The sequence below is a fragment of the Mytilus californianus genome, unplaced genomic scaffold (genome assembly GCF_021869535.1).
Source record: "Mytilus californianus isolate M0D057914Y unplaced genomic scaffold, xbMytCali1.0.p SCAF_23, whole genome shotgun sequence".
In the NCBI taxonomy this organism is placed as follows: Eukaryota; Metazoa; Mollusca; class Bivalvia; order Mytilida; family Mytilidae; genus Mytilus; species Mytilus californianus.
In genome coordinates, this window is record NW_026262672.1 from 3,423,931 (window position 1) to 3,443,385 (window position 19,455).

General features: G+C 33.6%; 1 long non-coding RNA gene across 2 annotated transcripts; it reads right to left on the reverse strand.

Moving 5' to 3' along the window:
• Nucleotide 1: 1 nt before the first annotated feature.
• LOC127732324 (uncharacterized) lies at nt 2-8,267 on the reverse strand. Of its 2 annotated transcripts, XR_007996184.1 has the most exons (4): nt 8,153-8,267; nt 4,389-4,598; nt 3,044-3,135; nt 2-234 (listed from the first exon to the last, which is right to left on the reverse strand). It is a non-coding gene; the product is annotated as an uncharacterized LOC127732324 (long non-coding RNA). The 2 variants fall into 2 exon arrangements; XR_007996185.1 differs by lacking the exon at nt 8,153-8,267 and having other exon boundaries at nt 4,389-4,615.
• Between the last annotated feature and the right edge of the window lie 11,188 nt (nt 8,268-19,455).

Genomic DNA, 19,455 nt, shown 5'->3' on the forward strand with positions numbered 1-19,455 from the left:
TCCACCAAATACATTATCAAATCCTTCGTCGTGGACCAATAAAACGATCGGTCTTTCATCAGAACGTCCTTTAACAGGAAACGGTTTAGGTACAGGAATAGGCAATAGTCTCATCCCAACGGGTGTTCCTTTTCCCTGTTGTGGTGGAAATTTATGACAGCTAACATGAACAGGAGCATGCGTCACTCCAATGAAAATTGCTACGACACAGATGGTCAGTTTGCAATTCACCATCTATTAACAAAAAAAATCTTATTAACATAAGCCTTTATGCATCGAATTGCAAAATAAACACCTTCAAAATAGATAAATGATTATTGCTTTTTTAATACAAACATTATGTAAGGCACATTCATTAACTCGAGATGTACCGACCAAAAGTAACATATTTGTAAACAAATGGCCATTTAATAGGATGAGAGAATGACAAACTATGAAGTTTCTGAATTGAAAACTGCCATTTCTTCATTTCAAGAAGATAAAAATGGAAGATTAAAATTATAGATATTTGTTTTAAACAATATACTGGTAGATGTTTATAATAAGAAATACTTAATCATTAATCCAATCAAGATTTACATGTTAAAAATAAATAAATCGGATTTCCTTGGGCTAACATTAATATGTGCTAATACTACATGTATATTGCAAGTAGGCATATGAGAAAAATTTGACCGGCCTCTTAAGTACTTAGTATAAAAAAATGGAGGCCCCTTAAATGTTATAGTTATTCGAAAAAATAGTTGATTTGATCATCGCTCAATACTTCAAGAGTACAAGACTACAAACATGGTTATTACAACGTACACTGTTTTCAATGAAGTACTGTCATTCCAAGTCAACTATAAACAGATATTTTAAGTAATCTGTAATTCTGTTATCTCACCTTTGACGTCTTTAATAGCAGAAAAACACAAAGAACATTTCACGCCCCTATTACAGAACCTACCTATTGGATTTATTGTTAATTTGTTCTCGTCCTGAATATGTATGAAATATTTGACACTGGACGTTAAGCAACCAACAATCAATCAATCATAAACATTGGATAAACATGAACACACAAGTACAATTTACTTACATCCCCACCATGATTAAGGTAAAATAAAAATATTTTAACATTTAATAGGACAATCTTTTATTTATTTATTGTTTATTATTAAAAATAACTCTGTTAATATTTCTAGATATTAATTTTATGTATTCTTATTGTATTCTTATTAAATGTTATGGTACTTAGCAAAGGTCTTTTTTTTCTAAAAAACATAAACATGAAAAAAAACCTGTTAAAGTAGCATGTTTGCATTTGCGTTAACGCGGTCAAAACGGAAGTTTCAAATGTCTACTACCCCCAAGGGTGACTAGGGAATAGAAGTATGGTCACCATTGGTCTTCCTCCGACCGGCAGTAAAACCCTTGTTAAAGTGGGCGTCCGCTTGTCTGTGCGGGATGAACAAATTTGCAGACACGTCCGGTAAGAATGGGGACGTAAAATCCGATGCCTCGTGTTAAGAGAGTGCCATGCTCTTTGCACGTTAAGAACCCTTGCAACAACACTTTGAGGGGTCCGTAGGTGACCTGTTGCAAGGCTAAATTTCTGTCCCTATCCAATATTCCCTCATTTCCCGTGGCAGACAAAATTTCTTGATTATTAAGTTGTTCTCGTCCTGAATATGCATGAAATATTTGCCACTGGACGTTAAGCAACCAACAATCAATCAAATGTCTACTCGTGTAAACGTCCGTTCACTCTGTGTACGTTTCGTCAGTAGTAAACGAGCGTTTACTACAGATTTTACATCATTACCTGTACGTGCACTTAGAAAACGCGTTTACTATTCCCGTTAACTTTTTGTTTTGGAAATTATAAATACATCTTTTTTTTCTGGCTTATTCATAAATTGCAAATGCTGAATAATTAAAGTATCGCTAAAAATATATTTTCAGAAATTATTTGGATATGTAAATAATGCAAAACATTAAAAAAAGTTTTATGTGAACAACAATATTCATTACGGTTGATTTAGATAGGCAATGTTTCAAGACTTGAAATAAAACAGACGACATCAAATGGTCTATAATATTTTGTTTTCAGACAATACACTAATTTCAAAATGTTTGCAGTAGTTCATGGTTTTCTGAATTTAAAAATGAATTAGTTGATCAATATTTATATACACGATGTATAATGTCAATCTTATCAAATCTGTTCATCCCTGCAGACATAAGGAATTTGTTTTTTTTATAAAAAAAAATCGTCGAAATAATTCCCTCTCTTTTATGTCACATAATCCATCCCAAAGTATAAAAAGAGAAATATTTGCAATCTTTATTTTTATCGTTATACACATAATTAACCGTAGACTTAAAAAGCTCTTAATCTGTGTAAAAATGTCCCTCATTATGCACCGAAAGAACAGGATTTTAATGCGGTAACATAATATTCTTACAAAAGTTAAAATATTGACACCTTATATTGATGTAACAACAAATTTTTACAATTTTAAACTTTAATTTCTTCACTTTTATGTCTAACAATCCATTCTGAGGTAGAAAAGTACTTAATTTTCAGGCAAGTACATGTAAAAGAATATTAATAAAAAAAAGAAATATTGTCACGTTTTGTGTTTATCGACATAAATATTAATAACAGTAGACTTATAGACCTCTAAATTTGTGTAAAACTATTCTTCTTTAGGGACAAAAAAAAACCAGAATTTTAATGCAGTTGTACAATATTCTAAAATAATGAAAAATATTAGCACCTTTTTTTATGCGACATAAAATTTTGCAATTTTAAACTTAAATTTCTTCACTTGTATGTCTTACTTTAAACTAAGTGAAGTATTGAACTATGTGCCGGAAATTGATGCAAAAGAACTTCAGGTAGACTTGAAACATTTATAGGATATAGGAATACAAACCAAATAAACATAGTAAAAACTTAAAATAATGTCAAATTCTTTAATAATTATGAATAATTGTATAAAAGAATTGAGAAAACGATGATCAGTTGTATAGTGAAGAATAACATTTCATTTACCTTTGTGGTCGTCGGTTGTCCTATCCAAGAAAATATCCTTTCGCTCTTCTTTTATATGCTGAGAAGAATATGTCTTCCGGGTTCTCTACAAGCTGATAAAATCTTGTATATTTTGTTAAAAATTTAATTTTTATTGATGATATAACTTCCATTTCAGCAAGTATGGGAAAATATCATGTTATTTTGTTTAAGAGTACAATTACATGTAATCGTTTATGTAGACAAACAAGTAATTTCTCTTGCTTTCCTACAAAGGTAGATTAGAAATGCTCGGAATAACGAACGAACCTAATAGATTTAGATAGGCAATGTTTCAAGATTTGAAATAAAACAGACGACATCAAATGGTCTATAATATTTTGTTTTCAGACAATACACTAATTTCAAAATGTTTGCAGTAGTTCATGGTTTTCTGAATTTAAAAATGAATTAGTTGATCAATATTTATCTATACGATGTATAATGTCAATCTTATCAAATCTGTTCATCCCTGCAATCATAAGGAATTGGTTTTTTTTTTATAAAAAAAAAATCGTCGAAATAATTCCCTCTCTTTTATGTCAAATTATCCATGCGAAGGTATAAAAAGAGAATTCATCCCGCCAGTACAATGGTACAAGCTTAAATTTAATAAAAGAAATATTTGCAATTTTTATTTCTATCGTTATACACACAATTAACCGTAGACTTAAAAAGCTCTCAATCTGTGTAAAAATGTCCCTCGTTATAACGCACCGAAAGAACAGGATTTTAATGCGGTAACATAATAGTCTTACCAAAGTTAAAATACTGACACCTTATATTGATTTTACAATTTTAAACTTTAATTTCTTCACTTTTATGTCTAACAATCCATTCTGAGGTAGAAAAGTACTTAATTATTAGACCAGTACATGTACAAGAATATTAATAAAAAAAGAAATATTGTCACTTTTTGTGTTTATCGACATAAATATTAATAACAGTAGACTTATAGACCTCTCAATCTGTGTAAAACTATTCATCTTTAGGGAAAAAAAAGCAGAATTTTAATGCAGTTGTATAATATTCTAACATAATGGAAAATATTGGCAACTTTTTTATGCGACATAAAATTTTGCAATTTTAAACTTAAATTTCTTCACTTTTATGTTTTACTTTAAACTAAGTGAAGTATTGGACGGATATGAACTATGTGCCGGAAATTGATGCAAAGGAACTTGAATCATTTATAGGATAAAGGAATACAAACCAAATAAACATAGTAAAAACTTAAACTAATGTCAAATTCTTTAATTGAATAATTGTATAAAAGAATTGAGAAAACGATGATCAATTGTATAGTGAAGAATAACATTTCATTTACCTTTGTACGGTTATGCAGTTGTAAACTTGAATTCTACTGGCTGCCTTGCCATCTGTTAAATAACCATGTTCGCCGTACACAACCCAATCAAATTGCCCCCAAAAAGAAAACTTCTTACAAAACATGTGCCTGTAGCCAACCAGCAATCGCGTTGTAACATGTTGACCTTTAATCATGTGTGCTCAACCTGTTGACCTTAAATCCTGTGTGCTATAAAAAGAAAAGTAAGGAACACGCTGTCTTGTGATAACCTTAGTGTATTGTCCTACATAAGGCAAGTTGACCTGTTAACCGGTCAATGGAAAATTCCACTGTTGACATCCATACATGCATGACGCAATCCAGGGCTTTATCGATCTAGAGCAATTCAAATAAAATATATTTATTATACTTCTCTGTAATATATCATACAAAATTAAAAGTGATAACAGATGTAAAAAAATGTTTTTCGTCCAGAAACCCCTCAAAAACCTAAAAAAAAAACAATATAAGATGGAATGAAATAAAGTGAAATGCTCCCGAGCACATTAAACCAAACTCTTAATAAAAATATGTTCTAAAACAATCAAATCCGTTCTTGTTCTAAAAACGAAGTCATTCTTTTTTATAAACAATAGTTATGGAACAGTTGTTGAAAACTTGTGGACAGAGTGTAGTACGATTTACAGAAGGTTCAGTAAAATCATTGAACAGTTCATTTAGATTCACACCTTGCAATAATTCATTAAATGACTGTTTGTTGTTTCCTTGTTGGGTTGTACTTAAATGTTTTGGCTTAAAAGTATTGCATGGCAAGGGTCCGCTAAATGGTAAAGGCGCCGCTTTGTGTTCCTTAGCAGATGTATATAGAGTATTTTGTCCGACGTTATAAGTAACGGAACTACGTTCTGTACTAATGACAGCGGTGCTTCCTGTTGTAATATTCGGTAGAGGATGAAATGTAGCAGAAGGGCCAATTGGCAAAGTTTTAGGAGGCAATGTACAACTGGAGCTTGGTAAAGCACGAATATTTGATGATGTTTCACCAACAGTTAAAGCTAATGCTTTAGAAGGTTCCGTGATGCTTTCTGTTAACTTCTGTCCCATACGTATCTTATCATTATCAACCCGCTGGTACAAAGAAAGGGATGCTACTGACTACGGCCATGATCTGTGCATTGCAATACGAATTTTTAGCTAGAACAGTAGCCCCGGTAGCTCGGATAGAATGGTTAGTGTAGATTTCAGACAAGTTGCACTTCTTGCTCAGGTATGACATGAAATTGCCAAGCGTTTTTTTGCCCACAGGAATGTTATAATACCATGTAGAATCCTCCTCACAGAACTGATCTTTCGGTCTCCGCCATAGTTTGGCACACTCCGGATTTAATTTATTTACATACTTTTCAAAGGAGGACACGGGGCAAAATTCAGAACCGCAATTTTCTGGCATTATCCCTGAAGTTTTTTCTTTGTCACTGCTGCGATGGTTTTTTGTCAGCTCATCTAAAGTTTTAACAACATATTTTAGCCCCGTCTTCGGATCTTTTTTGACAGAAAACGTGGATTTTGTCATTTGTGGCATATTTTCCATTCCCCGTCGACAAAAATACAAGAGAATATCGAATTGAACTTTATTTTGAAGTCCAAATGGTGTATTTGGTGGGATAGATATATTGAGGTATATAGTTTCCTTCTGTCAGCTTCGTCAATAGACGGATAATGCTCGACGTCTCCTAATCCCATGCGTTTTAGTTCTGCCATTGCCGCTTTGAAATTTTCTCTGGGAAGTGCTAAATCTTTCATCATTCACAATGTCAATTTTTTTATTGTACGGTGGAGCCTTTAAATATCCATTCAATGAGTATCTCAAGCACTGCAGTGAATTTGTTTTATAACGATTCCCATCAGCTTTACGCACATCCATATAGAAATGGCCCAACACTTCATCTAGTTTTAATGTGTCATATTGTTCGAATCCTGGATCCATTTTCTTTTCTTTTAAATACTCCCGGAAAATAGTCTCTGCTGCTATATTCTGCTTTATTGTTTTATCAGCACTAATTTTCACTTGTATCGACAAATCGTCTTTTACCAGGCTCCATCTTTAGTTGGCATAAAAACACATCAACTATGCGCTACATGGAAAATCAATAGATCATCATGTTACACGATCAGTGGGCGGAGCATACACATTAAGAGTGAGGGTCAAGCACGCGGTCAGTGGGCGGAGTAAACATGTGAACTTTGCGAAGTGAAATCTAGGACATTTGTGTGTTTAACGTTTCATTAATTATATACTCAATACGGTAAGCATAACCGCACAAAAATGTTATCATGCTTTGACCAAACTAACATGATTATTTTCGACACTGTCTAAATAATCATGTTACTTGGGTCAAAGCATGATAACTTATATTGTGGTCGTCGGTTGTTCTATCCAAGAAAATATCCCTTCGCTCTCCTTTTATATGCTGAGATGAATATGTCTTCCGGGTTCTCTAAAAGCTGATAAAATCTTGTATATTTTGTTAAAAATTTAATTTTTATTGATGATATAACTTCCATTTTAACAAGTATGGGAAAATATCATGTTAGTTTGTTTAAGAGTACAATTACATGTAATCGTTTATGTAGACATACAAGTAATTTCTCTTGCTTTACTACAAAGGTAGATTAGAAATGCTCGGAATAACGAACGAACCTAATAAAGGTTATCCCGTAACTCGTGTTGTGCACTTAATCTTAAAAGAGTTCCAATGTCCCCCGTGTTGCACATATTTCATATTTCCAAGGGACATAACTCTTTTAAAAAAGTCGGTCGTCCACCAATATAGAACTTGTTCGAGATATTGCTGATATTAACCTATAGTATTAAGTTTTATAAAAATCTGGCAAGAATTGTACCCGTGAGAGCGCTAACGAGGCTATTTTTCATAAATTTAATATTTCCAAGGGGCATAACTCTTTTAAAAAAAGTAGATCGGCCACCATTATAGATCTTGTTCGAGATATTGCTAATATTAACCTATAGTATAAGTTTTATAAATATCTGGCAAGAATTGTATCCGTGAGAGCGCTAATAAGGCCATGTTCCATAAATTTAATATTTCCAAGGGGCAAGAACGCTAACAAGACCCGATGAACGGACGGATTGATTGATTGATTGTTGGTTGTTTAACGTCCAGTGGCAAATATTTCATGCATATTCAGGACGAGAACAAGTTCACAATAAATACAATAGGTAGGTTCTGTAATAGATTAAGGGATTAAGGTCGGAGAAATTTAGACTGCCACGGGAAATGAGGGTATATTGGATAGGGACAGAAATTTAGCCTTGCAACAGGTCACCTACGGACCCCTCAAAGAGTTGTTGCAAAGGTTCTTAACGTGCAAAGAGCGTGGCACTCTCTTTACACGAGGCATCGGATTTAACGTCCCAATTCTGACCGGACGTGGCTGCAAATTTGTACATCCCGCACAGCCAAACGGACGCCCCACTTTAGCACGGGTTTTACTGCCGGTCGGAGGAAGACCAATGGTGACCATACTTCTATTCCCCAGTCACCCTTGGGGGTTGAACGGACGGACACACGGACGCCCGGTATTTCCATGATCCCCGCAACGCGTTACGCGGGGGACAATACGCATTTGTTTCCATTGTCATCATCTCGAAGAAAAGACAAATGGATTCATTACACCGTAACCAAGGAAGCTAGTATTCAAGGAAAGAAAATTCTATGACTTATTTCTCAATCTTATTTCGCTGAAAATTATATCCTTACCTTTTTCTATCTTTCAAATAAAAATTCAGCAAAAAAATTTGGTAAATATCGTCTTTCTTTATTATCATCCATGTAAACATATCGATGCTATTAATATGAGAAAATTTATTCTGAAAGGTCATTTATTTTACACCAAAATAAATACCAAATATTGAAAGTTTAAGAGCATTGAGGACCCGGAATTATGAAAGGCTTCAATAATTACTACTAAGGTAATCTATTCCTGGATTTTAAAATCCAAAGTACTTCAAAGTTTTGTAAACAGTTCATTTACTTTTGGAACCATATCACTGATAACTCGTGGCAATATAGAAGCGCCGACTACTGGGCTGGTGATTCCATCATTGATATTTATTTAAATACTGTTACGAAACCTTAACATATATTTTGGCATTGTACAAGTTCAAGTTTTGTCATACTGTTTATATCGTCTTAACAATAAATCCATTGGATGTGTACTGATTGACTTGAGTCTGGGAACCATCACATAGAAAATCAATCGGGCAGTTTTCTGTTGTCTGAATTGTTTTACATTTTTTCATGTCGTGGCTTAGTATACGGTATTGGATTTACATGATTGTTTACGTCATCACATACCTATAGTTGGTTACATCTACATCATTTAGTCTTTGGTGTATAGTGTCTTGTTGGCAGTCATACCTCATCTGTTTTATTTTTCATAACTCCTTCAATTGATAATTTCGAACATGTTAACTTATTTGTAGAATTTCTATATCTATAACAGTGTTCAATGTAATTTAGAAATTATTGCGTGCATTTATTGTTGTGATATTTAGAGAATGGAAAACGATTCGAGATGCATTATTGCGATTTCGAGAAAAGCTGTATACAGATATACGATTTAAATATCAGAATGGGAATTCTTTTCATTGCGATATTCACCCAGTCGCATCAATAAAAACTTCCAAATAATTTCTGAATTAATAGTAACCTAACAATGAGAAAGTTCGTAACAGAGGACATGTCAGGGACAATAACTCTAACATGGATTGTCAGATTAATCTTAAAACTGAAGATGGACTTGACCAGCAAATAATTTCCACCCTATGTGTAGCTTTTGTTTTAGCTTTTAAGATATAAGCAAAACGTTACAAAATTTTATGAGCCGTACATAATTCACATACATTTTATAATGCAATAGAAGGGTTTTTCATCTGGTACACAATTATATTTTCAATGCAGAATGCCACGAAGAAAACAAGCACAGAACATGCAGAAAAGTAGTCAGAACACTAAATATGACAGGTAACCATATAATAATACCTGCTTCTTTGTACCGTGAAAATTATTCAGTTCAAAATAATTAGCAGGACAGGACTTATGTTTTCACATATTCATGTTAGCCAGGTGAGCAAATGCGGCACCTAAGTAACATTTTCTAGATTTGAACATTGACATGTTTAGAAATGAAAAATGCAGATATCATCTGCACATTATGGTGTCATTGTAAATGACAAAAAATGACATGATTCACAATGTGAAACAAATGTAAATAGAGCAAACAAAAACCTCCTTTATTGCTGTTCTTCATCTTGAAGTTACTGTTTAACTTAATTGTACTATAAATACAAGACATATAACTCCCATTTCAGATTTTACATGTTTTTACTAAAATCTACATTTATGTCTTTCATATTTATTAAATGGGCCAGTTTAACCTGTTTAAAAACCCTTAAATGGCCGGTTCATGTGTTAGAGTTAGAGTTAGACCACTGGTTTATATAAAGTCAGACGTCAGACGATACAAAGTGAGATAACTTTATGTAGATTGCACAAGCAAGTTATACAAAACACAAACATTTGTTTTGCAGAAAATGATTACCAGTATACAAAAGCTAATAAAAAGGTGTTTTGTTGGCAACATACTTAGAACAAAATGCAAAAAAAAAAACATTATCCTACAGAATCAATCATTTTATATATGTTTTAAAAGTTAAAAAGAAAGCTGCATGGAATATATATAGTATATGGTTTGGAATACACCCCCTTCTCTCCAATTTCTAATGCCTGGTAGTCTTTCAAAAAGCTCAAACATAATGATTTCCAACTACAGGCAACACAATTGTGACCAAAGAAATATATTGTTAAACAAGAGGATCTCAAGAGCCTGATTCGCTCACCTGTTTAAATTTTGGTTAAATCTTTCATCAATGATTATTTTTGCTTTTCAATATATATTAATGAGTGGCTTAAAAATGCCACTTAAATGTTCATTGTATCTGTCATATTTTCTTCAAAAGCCAATGAATGCATTTTACCCATATGTTCCATTTTAGCCATAGTTTCTATGTTTCTTGACGTACAAGGAAATAAAATACAAAATTTATACAAGATTCATTTTTTTTTTTAAAGTTAAACTAGAGGCTCTAAAGAGCCTGTGTCGCTCACCTTGGTCTATGTGAATATTAAACAAAGGACGCAGATGGATTCATGACAAAATTGTGTTTTGGTGATGGTGATGTGTTTGTACATCTTAATTTACTGAACATTTTTCCTGCTTACAATTATCTCTATCTATAATTAACTTGGCCCAGTAGTTTCAGAGGAGAAGATTTTTGTAAAAGATTACTAAGATTTACGAAAAAATGGTTAAAATTGACTATAAAGGGCAATAACTCCTAAAGGGGTCAACTGACAATTTCGGTCATGTTGACTTATTTGTAGATCTTACTTTGCCGACATTTATCGTTTTTTACAGTTTATCTCTATCTATAATAATATTCAAGATAATAACCAAAAACAGCAAAATTACCTTAAAATTACCAATTCTGGGGCAGCAACTCAACAACGGGTTGTCCGATTCATCTGAAAATTTCAGGGCAGATAGATCTTGACCTGATAAACAATTTTACTTCATGTCAGATTTGCTTTAAATGCTTTGGTTTTTGAGTTAAAAGCCAAAAACTGAATTTTACCCCTATGTTCTATTTTTAGCCGTGGCGGCCATCTTGGTTGGTTGACCAGGTCACGCCACACATTTTTAAAACTAAATAACCAAATGATGATTGTGGCCAAGTTTGGTTTAATTTGGCCCAGTTGTTTCAGAGGAGAAGATTTTTGTAAAAGATTACTAAGATTTACGAAAAATGGTTAAAAATTGACTATAAAGGGCAATTACTCCTAAAGGGGTCAACTGACCATTTCGGTTATATTGACTTATTTGTAAATCTTACTTTGCTGAACATTATTGCTGTTTACAGTTTATCTCTATCTATAATAATATTCAAGATAATAACCAAAAACAGCAAAATTTCCTTAAAATTACCAATTCAGGGGCAGCAACCCAATAACGGGTTGTCCGATTCATCTGAAAATTTCAGGGCAGATAGATCTTGACCTGATGAACAATTTTACCCCATGTCAGATTTGCTTTAAATGCTTTGGTTTTTGAGTTAAAAGCCAAAAACTGAATTTTACCCCTATGTTCTATTTTTAGCCGTGGCAGCCATCTTGGTTGGTTGACCAGGTCACGCCACACATTTTTAAAACTAGATAACCAAATGATGATTGTTGCCAAGTTTGGTTTAATTTGGCCACGTAGTTTCAGAGGAGAAGATTTTTGTAAAAGATTACTAAGATTTACGAAAAATTGTTAAAAATTGACTATAAAGGGCAATAACTCCTAAAGGGATCAACTGACCATTTCAGTCATGTTGACTTATTTGTTAATCTTACTTTGCTGAACATTATTGCTGTTTACAGTTTATCTCTATCTATAATAATATTCAAGATAATAACCAAAAACAGCAAAATTTCCTTAAAATTACCAATTCAGGGGCAGCAACCCAACAACAGGTTGTTCGATTCATCTGAAAATTTTAGGGCAGATAGATCTTGACCTGATAAACAATTTTACTTCATGTCAGATTTGCTCTAAATGCTTTGGTTTTTGAGTTATAAGCCAAAAACTGCATTTTACCCCTATGTTTTATTTTAGCTGTGGCAGCCATCTTGGTTGGTTGGCCGGGTCACGCCACACATTTTTTAAACTAGATACCCCAATGATGATTGTGGCCAAGTTTGGTTTAATTTGGCCCAGTTGTTTCAGAGGAGAAGATTTTTGTAAAAGATTACTAAGATTTACGAAAAATGGTTAAAAATTGACTATAAAGGGCAATTTCTCCTAAAGGGGTCAACTGACCATTTCGGTTATATTGACTTATTTGTAAATCTTACTTTGCTGAACATTATTGCTGTTTACAGTTTATCTCTATCTATAATAATATTCAAGATAATAACCAAAAACAGCAAAATTTCCTTAAAATTACCAATTCAGGGGCAGCAACCCAATAACGGGTTGTCCGATTCATCTGAAAATTTCAGGGCAGATAGATCTTTACCTGATGAACAATTTTACCCCATGTCAGATTTGCTCTTAATGCTTTGGTTTTTGAGTTATAAGCTAAAAACTGCATTTTACCCCTATGTTCTATTTTTAGCCGTGGCGGCCATCTTGGTTGGTTGACAGGGTCACGCCACACATTTTTAAAACTAGATACCCCAATGATGATTGTGGCCAAGTTTGGTTTAATTTGGCCCAGTAGTTTCAGAGGAGAAGATTTTTGTAAAAGTTTACGGACGACGGACGACGGACGACGGACGCAGGACGACGGACGCAGGACGACGGACGACGGACGCAAAGTGATGAGAAAAGCTCACTTGACCTTTCAGGTCAGGTGAGCTAAAAACAAACAACTTGTGTTAAATTGTCCTTAAAGGGCAATAACTTCTTAAGTGGTCAATTGACAATTTTGGTCATATAAAACTTTTTTGTAGATCTTACTTTGTTGGACATTTTTGCTGTTTACAGTTTATCTTTATCTTCAATAATATTCAAGATAACAACCAAAAACTGCAAAATTTCCTTAAAACTACCAATTTAGTGACAGCAACCCAACAATGGGTTGTTCGGTTTGTCTGAAAATTTCAGGGCTGATAGATCTTGACCTTTTAAACATTTTTACCCCATGTCAGATTTGCTCTAAATGCTTAAGTTTCTGAGAAATAAGCCAAAAACTGCATGGCGGCCATGTTTGTTGATTGATAAAAAATTCCGATATAATTCATAAACTAAATTCCTAAAGAAACATTCATTTAAAGTTAAGAACTATAAGCACAATAGTTTCAGAGGAGAAGATTTTTAAATGTTAGCAAACTTGATGAACAAATTGTGTAAAAATGTCTTTAAAGCTTTAAGGGCAATAACTCCTTAAGCGATCACTTGACAATTTTGGTCATTTAACTTTTTTGTAGATCTTACTTTGCTGAACATTATTGCTGTTTACAGTTTATATCTATCTATAATAATATTCAAGATAATAACAAAAAACTGCAAAATTTCCTTAAAACTACCAATTTATTGGCAGCAACCCAACAATGGGTTGTTCGATTCGTCTGAAAATTTCATGGCTGAAAGTTCTTGACCAATGTCAGATTTGCTCTAAAAGCTTTGGTTTTTGAGATATAAGCCAAAAACTACATTTGACCACTATGTTCTATTTTTAGCCATGGCGGCCATGTTTGTCAATGGATCAAAACTTCGGATACAATTTATTAACTAGTTACCCTAAGGAATATTTAGTTAAAGTTTTAAGGTATTTGACCTGTAGTTTCAGAGGAAAAGATTTTTAAATGTTAAAAAACTTGATGAACAAATTGTGTAAAATTGTCCTTAAAGGGCAATAACTCCTTAAGGGGTCAATTGACAATTTTGGTCATTTTACTTTTTTGTAGATCTTACCTTGCTGAACATTATTGCTGTTTACAGTTTCTATCTATCTATAACAATATTCAAGATAATAATATTTCATGCATATTCAAGACGAGAACAAATTAACAATAAATGCAATAGGTAGGTTCTGTAATATAGAGGCGTCCGGGATTAAGGTCGGAGAAATTTAGACTGCCACGGGAAATGAGGGTATATTGGATAGGGACAGAAATAAAGCCTTGCAACAGGTCCCCTGCGGACCCCTCAAAGAGTTGTTGCAAGGGTTCTTAGCGTGCAAAGAGCGTGGCACTCTCTTTACACGAGGCATCGGATTAACGTCCCCATTTTGACCGGACGTGGCTGCAAATTTGTACATCCCGCACAGCCAAACGGACGCCCCACTTTAGCAAGGGTTTTACTGCCGGTCGGAGGAAGACCAATGGTGACCATACTTCTATTCCCCAGTCACCCTTGGGGGTAATTGTATATAGAAGATATATTGAAAACTTTATTATCGATGAAGCAAATAGCAGGATAATATCAGTAGCACATGACTATCCAACTTTACACATCTCAAAGGATTTATACCCACAGACGATATGTTTTACGACTATGTACATCTCAATGACAGCAGAGGTCTATCTGCAATTGTGAAGTTTTTGAAGCGCCAGATGAACATCCCATTCACTCAAGCTAACACACCTCCAACTATGAGTAACAAACCTAGTGCGTCATGGCGAATTGAAGATCTTTAATTCCAGGCAAAACAATGATGACATCAATAACAACAATCAATGCCCACCGCCACTCAGAAATTCATACAATAATAACAAGCAAAGCCTACCTGCAATTGAAAATTCATAAAGAAATTATAAAACCGAAAAGTCACAGAAGCGATTATGCCAAATCACGATTATCTGATCACGAATCGGACTTGGAGAGATTCGATCCTTTGGACAAGGATTCCGAATTAGTTATGATTGGCAGTATGGCGATGTATGTGCAGAAGTATTTTAGTACTCTCGTAAGTGAAAGTTTCTTGAAGGAAAAGGTTCTTGATGATTCATCCGTCCGTTCAAACGCCTTACTCTCTCCTCCTTCTATCGACGAGTTGAAGACTTGGTAGGAAATCACAAGGCTTGGCGATTCATAAAACTGTCTGACAACAGTTTGAAATTAATTCAAAAGAAAGTAGACCTAGTGATGGGTCCTCTTTTCAAAATGTGGATAGAAATCAATGGAGTAATGTCAAAATCGCGAAGAATTTAGTTATTATAATCAAGGACAGGTTTTAAAGAATGTACAATTGATTTTGCTCGAAGTATTAGCTTGCTTCATCATTTCGATCAAGTTGGACAACTGTATTTTTTATCCGGTAGAAAGGTGAAAGTTTTTGGTGTATCAGACAGTATGTTTAGAAGGGAAACGGAAACAATATAACTATTTAGTTGATGAAGATGAAGAAATTTTAAAAGATTGTGCTAATACGAAGGGTCCGAACTCAACTTCTTCCATGTTTGGCCATGCTGTAGTGTTATGGTCTAAATGATGTTGAATGTGGAATCCATTGTGATAACTGTTCAGGTACGTTCCTTTCACTTTCATTTCAGAGCATTGATGTTTTTTATTGTTATTTAACTCTAACTAATATAAACATAATAAGGAGATGTGGTACGATAACTTATCAGACAACTATCCATCAAAGTACAAATGTAGTGGGTATAAGCAATTATAGGCAACCACACGTCCTTCAACAATGAGAAAACACCATGTCGTGTAGTCGGCTAATCCCGAAAACAAAACCTTTTCTATGAGCTAAATTACTCGTCAGCTCTTAAAATAATTTATAAATTTCATTCACAGAAGTAATTTTAACTATTTCGTTAAATATTTATTTTTCTTTCAAATATCTATAAGACTTATGTATGAAAGTGAAACCGTTCTTTGATTTCAATATATATATATATATTAGTACATTTTCCTGATGTTTACAAAACATCCCAATTTCTACAGTCCGGGTGTTACGTTTAAAGGTTATTATTCGATAATATATTTGTCATTGTATAAGCTACTATAAGCTAGTATTAACATTATTGTGTTGACCAACATGTACTAAATTAGGGATCAACCATTGAACTTCAAAAAGGGGTGTGTCTATCGTCCTAGTCGGGATTTTTTTTTTTCGTGCTAGCGCATAACTTTTGTTTTCGTTTGTCGACGCTTTCAGGCAAATTGTTTTTATCAAAATTTAACACTATAAGGTATGTGGAAAATCGAGATTCAGAATATTTTTTTGTTATTGTCATCTGCTTGACCATAACATTTTCCCTCAACAAATTGGGAAAAACATGGCCCACTTACTGAAGTTCAATTGTTGATTTACAACATCTGTAACACCATATACATTTAACATAATTTTGTCATTAGTAGTACAGCAAGTTGTCCTCTTCTGCCTTTCTAGTGATATGATTATTAGGGGAGCAAGTATATAATGTTTGTAATTAACAGTACTTTTATGTAGCCAGTGTATTCAATGTAAGCATTGCTTCAGATGTCTCTAAACAAGAAACCTATATTCAGGTGCAATTTTGTGCCACATCTAGCATTAACTCCAATCTACTAACAATGACAAGATTATTACTACAGTCTGCTAGCAACCTTGAAAAATCTTCAAAACAATCCACGTCCAAATAATTTACTTAAGTCCTAACAACAACAAACTAAATTCATTTCCCTGTGCGGTAGAGCATGGCTTATATTTTCGCAGCATAAAACTGATTGTTGTAATGTTTAACAAACATATTTGTACCTGCTTGTGTCGAATTTGAAGAGCAAAGTAAAATTATTTCAATGCTTCAGTAGTTGGTTTGGCGTTTTTTTTTTTTGTGTTCTCTGTTGCCGGCCGGAAATTTGCATTTGAACATGTCTAATTAAGAGATGAAGGATTCTGGCAATGGTCAAATTAGCAGTAGGACCCCTGCAATGTCACGCAGGTAAATTATTTTGTCGTTATTAGTGCTCAAATTAATTATTTTGACGTTGTTAGTTCTCAAGTAAATAATTTTGTCGTTGCTAGTCCTCAAGTAAATAGTATTGTCGTTGCTAGATAGTGTAATTGTCGTCGGTTCGAATTAAATTTTTAAAAGGACAAAAAAATCAAACCGATGGTTTTAAACAGACTCTATAGCTAACCAAAATACGCTAACACGGCAAGAAGTGTTTGAGGTAGTTGCAGTTCCGGAAGAAACTCGCACAAGAAAAACTGACTTGGTTGTTATCAGTGTTTCAGTTAAAATGTCGGGAGGCCTAGTCTTTGTCCCTGTTGTGGTGGGCATTGATATTAACAATTCTCAACACGATTTTTTACTAAATTTAATTTTGTCGGTTTTTTTTCTCCGCTTCGAAACCACAATGATCCACAATGTCGTGTCAAAAACATAGCTTCATGTTTATACAACAATTGAAAGTCATTCTATTGTAGCCGGAGGTTACGATGTTACCTTTGGGAATGCGCAGTAACCTGGATTATAACATTTTTTCTTCAGGGATGTATTTTAAAGAGCTGTTGTTTGATAAGAACTGAAGGACAATGCATTATTATATTTTGCTCTAATCTTATCATATAATTGATATTTCATTTAGGGTGCCCTCTTAAAATCTGAAAATACAAACACATATCAGAAAAGTCCGTACAAATTTGACACCCAGAGAGAACTTAACCATAAAGATGTTCCAAAGAATTTTAGATCTGGAGCAACAATGTCATCTGTTGTGCCAAGAATTGCTTTAATAGACTATTTGAATAAAGCTCATGATGCAAGCAATAGTACTCAAAGTTTTAATGAGACAAAAGATGAAATAAGTAGTGCTCCTAAGCAATTTACTTGTTCTTTCATTTACCTAAACTGACATTAACTGTATCCTTAGAATTATTACAAAATTAACTTTAAAAGGACAGTAACTTCTAAGGGGTCAATTGACAATTTTGGTCATTGTATTGATTTATTCGTAGATGTTACTTCACTGAACATTCTTGCTGTTTACAGTTTATCTCTATCTTTAATAATATTGAAGATAATAACCAAAAACTGCAAAATTTTCTTAAAATTACCAATTCAGGGGCAGCAACCCAACAACAGGTTGTCTGATTCGTCTGAAAATTTAAGGGCAGATAGATCTTGACCTGCATATTGTATGTATATTATTTAACATTGTAAAGATATACATTTGAGCTAAATCATGTTTGCATGCACAAACATGAATTCATTCAAAAATATTGATGATAATAATTTCGAATTAGTTTAAATTTTTTTATAAGGGGCCATTATATGATATGACAAAAGTTTTGTCGTCATGATTTTCTGCTTAAGCAGAGGAAGATTATAATCATTAGTTTTCTATATTTATAAAACCTGTTTCTATATGCTCTGTTCTGATTTCCATTGTTTCCTTGAGAGAAAGGTTTATGTTCGTTTCTTCTTCATTTACCTGTTGTTTTTTCTTAAATCGTTGATGTCCACTTATTTAATTTAAGTTCTTCGTTCCCTTTGGTAGTGCCTTAAGGTATCCTATAGTTTTTCAGACTCCATACTCACCAAACATGCATTTGTTTGCATCTTCTTTTTAGAAAAAAAATTTCCTGGTCACAAGTCAGTCCATCAATATTTTTTTCAGTTCATCCGTTTCATGATTTCTTCAAAGCAGGAGCACTATGTTTGTTATTCTCGCTTAACTTATAACGACAAGTGATTCTGATTCAGAAGAGCCACAGTTTGCAGAATGCGGTATAACTCTCTCGTGTTTGACTCGGCCAGGGATTTCAAATGTAAATTTTGCAATGTATTAAGTCGAATCCGTTGATGCTTCTTTCCTAAATGAAGCAGTTTTTTAAGCCCCGTAGATGTCTTGAGACATCTTTTCGTTCATAAAATTCCCGGACTTGTTTACAAGTTCTACTAGATAGACTTGTTTTCCATCTTTTCAACTTCAAAATAGTACCAGCTGCTAGTTTACATGTCCAGACCAAATTGTTTTCATTTAAGTTATGTCTATAGGCATCATGAACAGCTTGCTGCAAAATTTTAAAAAAAACCTTTAACTTCTATTTTCATTGATTAATTGCGTATTAACATTAAATCAACAATCAATAACTAACCATTGACCATATTAAAAGATTAAATTGTAAAGTAATACATTTTCTGACGCATCTTAATCATGTCCATTGTATATAGAATTTATTACCACTGGACTGGAACACGGTCTACAATATTTGGTTGCTGAACTAGTTCGTAATGTGCAATTTCCTTTCAAACTAAGTATATACGGTCAGGTTTTGCCACTTTCCTACAAGAGTGGCCATCTGGAAAATCTGCAAGGTTTATTGTGTCGACCTTTGCAAAGTGTTCAAAGCACACACCACAAATTCGTTCTCACATGGAGACAGTTACTGTAAAGAGATATCCATAATATCAAACTCTACCTCACCAAACATTGCTTCTTCAAGTCGTTTTGCAAGTTTCAAACTTGTGCGTACAAGATTCAAAGTAATGCGGCTCCAATGACGACTGGGGAA